Genomic DNA, 4,088 nt, shown 5'->3' on the forward strand with positions numbered 1-4,088 from the left:
GTTAGATATCCCCTAGCTGAAAGTCACATGGATCAGACCATGTGGTCACGCAGGTCTTTGTGGTACATTGCACTAAACAGGACTTAGACTAAGCCAGCGATGTGAGTTGTTGTCCCATTTTGCACTAAAATAGTGGTTTCCTCACAGTTATGCTGAAAACAGTACATACTGTCCAAAGAGTTCTTGATAACGTGCAGACGTCACGCTACACCCGAAAGGCTAGTGACAGTGAATACTCTCTACAAGAATCACAGGAGGACGAAGTATATTTGGTAAAGGCCGGGTGATACGGGAAGATTTGAGTTACATTACATCATGGCCAGACAGAGATTCCGAAGTCAGATAATGGATTATAAGACATACCCAGGAGCAGATATAGACTCAGATCGCAATATAGTAGTGATGAAGAGTAGGCAGAAGTTTATGAGGTTAGTCGGGAAGAATCAATACCCAAAGAAGTGGGATGGGAAAGTACTAAGGAATTACAAGATACGCTTGAAGTTGTCTAAGGCTATAGATACAGCAATAAGGAATAGTTCAGTTGAAGAGGAATGGTCATTTCTAAAAAGGGCAGTCACTGAAGTTGCAAAGAGAAACAATGGTACAAAGAAGGTAGCTGTGAAGAATCCATGGATAACAGAAGCAATACCTTATTTGATGGATGAAAGACGAAAGTAAAAAACTGAATACAGAAGTAAAAGTTGCTGTGGAATGAAATAAATAGGAAACTGGCGAAATGGCTTCATGAAAAATGTGTAGAAATCGAAAAAAAAAGATTGTTACAAGGACTGACCAACATACAGGAAAGTCAAACCCACCCTAGGTGCATATAAATACAAATTTAGTGAAACATCGGTGAAATTAAAAGCAAGGATGATAACATTAAGACTATAACGGGAATTCCACTGTTAAATGCAGAGGTGAGAGCGGATAGTCGGAGAGAGTGCATTGAAGACCTCCATGAGGGCGATGATTTGTTTGATGGAAGAAGAAACAGGAGTCGATTTCGAAGAGATAGGGGATCCAGTATTCGAATTAAAAGAGGTTTGAAGGACTTTTGATCAAATGAGACAGAAGACATAGATAACACTCCATCAGAATTTCTGAAGTCGTCGGGGGAAGTGGCGACAAAACGACTGTTCACTTTGGTGCGTGGAATGCTTTGGTCTGGTGTTATACCATTTGACTGGATAAATATCATCCAAACAATTCGGAAGAGGGCAATAGCTGACCAGCGCGAGTATTATCGCACAATCAGTTAAGAGCTCATTCATCCAAGTTGCTGACAAGAATAATGTATAGACTAATGGAGAAGAAAATTGAGAATCTGTTAGATGTCGATCAGTTTGGCTTTAGCAGAGGTAAAGTATGAGAGAGAGGATTCTGACGTTGCGGTTAATAATGGAGGCAACATTAAAGAAAATTGAGGCACGTTACTAGGTTCGGACCAATCATTCGACAATGTAAAATGTTGGAAGACGTTCGAAAGTCTGTGAAAATTAGGGGTAAGCTATAGGGAGAGACGAGTAATATACATTACGTACAAGAGCGAAGAGGGAATAATAAGAGTGGATGTCCAAGAAAGAAGTGCTCGGATTAAAAAGGGTGTAAGACAAGCATGTAGCCTTTCGCCAGTACTGTTCAATCTGCACATCGAAGGACCAATGATGGAAATAAAAGAAAGTTTCCGGAGTGGAATTGAAATTAAAGGTGAAAGGATATCAGTGATAGAATCTGCTGATCACACTGCTATCCTTGTTTAAAGTGAAAGAGAATTACATAATCTGCTGAATAGAATGATCAGTCTACGGAATAGAGTTTATGGACTGAAGACAACTCGAAGAAAGTCGAAAGTAATGTGAAGTAGCTGAAATGAGAGCTGAGGGAAACTTAACATCAAGATCGATGGTTACGAGGTAAATGAAGTTAAGGAATTCTGCTACCTATGCAGCAAAATAACCAATGACTGATGGAGCATGGAGAACATCAAACGCAGACTAGCACTAGCAAAAAGGGTATTCCTGTCCAAGAGAAGTCTACTGTTATAAAACATAGGCCTTAATTTGACGAAGAAATTTCTGAGTATGTACGTTTGGAGCACAGCATTATATGGTGGCGAAACATGGATTGTGGAGAAAACAGGAACAGAAGAGATTTGAAGGATTTGAGATGTGATGCTACAGACGAATGTTGAAAATTAGGTGGACTAATAAGGCAAGAAATAAGGAAGTTCTGCGCAGAACCGGAGAGAAAAGCAATATGTGGAAAGCATTGACAATGAGAAGGGAAAGGATAGTAGCATATTTGTTAAGACGCGAGGGAATGACTTCCAAGGTACTAAAGAGGGTTGTAGAGGGCAAAAACTGTAGGGGAGGACAGAGATTCTAATACACTCCTGGAAATTGAAATAAGAACACCGTGAATTCATTGTCCCAGGAAGGGGAAACTTTATTGACACATTCCTGGGGTCAGATACATCACATGATCACACTGACAGAACCACAGGCACATAGACACAGGCAACAGAGCATGCACAATGTCGGCACTAGTACAGTGTATATCCACCTTTCGCAGCAATCCAGGCTGCTATTCTGCCATGGAGACGATCGTAGAGATGCTGGATGTAGTCCTGTGGAACGGCTTGCCATGCCATTTCCACCTGGCGCCTCAGTTGGAACAGCGTTCGTGCTGGACGTGCAGACCGCGTGAGACGACGCTTCATCCAGTCCCAAACATGCTCAATGGGGGACAGATCCGGAGACCTTGCTGGCCAGGGTAGTTGACTTACACCTTCTAGAGCACGTTGGGTGGCACGGGATACATGCGGACGTTCACTGTCCTGTTGGAACAGCAAGTTCCCTTGCCGGTCTAGGAATGGTAGAACGATGGGTTCGATGACGGTTTGGATGTACCGTGCACTATTCAGTGTCCCCTCGACGATCACCAGTGGTGTACGGCCAGTGTAGGAGATCGCTCCCCACACCATGATGCCGGGTGTTGGCCCTGTGTGCCTCGGTCGTATGCAGTCCTGATTGTGGCGCTCACCTGCACGGCGCCAAACACGCATACGACCATCATTGGCACCAAGGCAGAAGCGACTCTCATCGCTGAAGACGACACGTCTCCATTCGTCCCTCCATTCACGCCTGTCGCGACACCACTGGAGGCGGGCTGCACGATGTTGGGGCGTGAGCGGAAGACGGCCTAACGGTGTGCGGGACCGTAGCCCAGCTTCATGGAGACGGTTGCGAATGGTCCTCGCCGATACCCCAGGAGCAACAGTGTTCCTAATTTGGTGGGAAGTGGCGGTGCGGTCCTCTACGGCACTGCGTAGGATCCTACGGTCTTGGCGTGCATCCGTGCGTCGCTGTGGTCCGGTCCCAGGTCGACGGGCACGTGCACCTTCCGCCGACCACTGGCGACAACATCGATGTACTGTGGAGACCTCACGCCCCACGTGTTGAGCAATTCGGCGGTACGTCCACCCGGCCTCCCGCATGCCCACTATACGCCCTCGCTCAAAGTCCGTCAACTGCACATACGGTTCACGTCCACGCTGTCGCGGCATGCTACCAGTGTTAAAGACTGCGATGGAGCTCCGTATGCCACGGCAAACTGGCTGACACTGACGGTGGCGGTGTACAAATGCTGCGCAGCTAGCGCCATTCGATGGCCAACACCGCGGTTCCTGGTGTGTCCGCTGTGCCGTGCGTGTGATCATTGCTTGTACAGCCCTCTCGCAGTGTCCGGAGCAAGTATGGTGGGTCTGACACACCGGTGTTCTTTTTTCCATTTCCAGGAGTGTACATCCAAGAAATAGTTGAGGACGTAGGTTGCAAGTGCTACTCTGAGAGGAAGAGCTTGGCACTAAAGAGGAATTTGATGGCTGGCCGTCAAACCAATTAGAAGATTACAAAAAAGAAATATTAATTTTGGACCTTAGCTCTCATTTACTTGACGCGACGAGCTGCCATCGGCGATGTTTCGTTTTCAAGTGATTAGTCATGACCTCGTAATTTGGCTCAGTGTCCTAAGTGGGGCCGCGCGGGGTAGTCCTGCGGTCTAGGGCGCCTTGCTTCGGTTCGCGC

This window comes from Schistocerca serialis, chromosome 5 (assembly GCF_023864345.2).
Source record: "Schistocerca serialis cubense isolate TAMUIC-IGC-003099 chromosome 5, iqSchSeri2.2, whole genome shotgun sequence".
NCBI lineage: Eukaryota > Metazoa > Arthropoda > Insecta > Orthoptera > Acrididae > Schistocerca > Schistocerca serialis.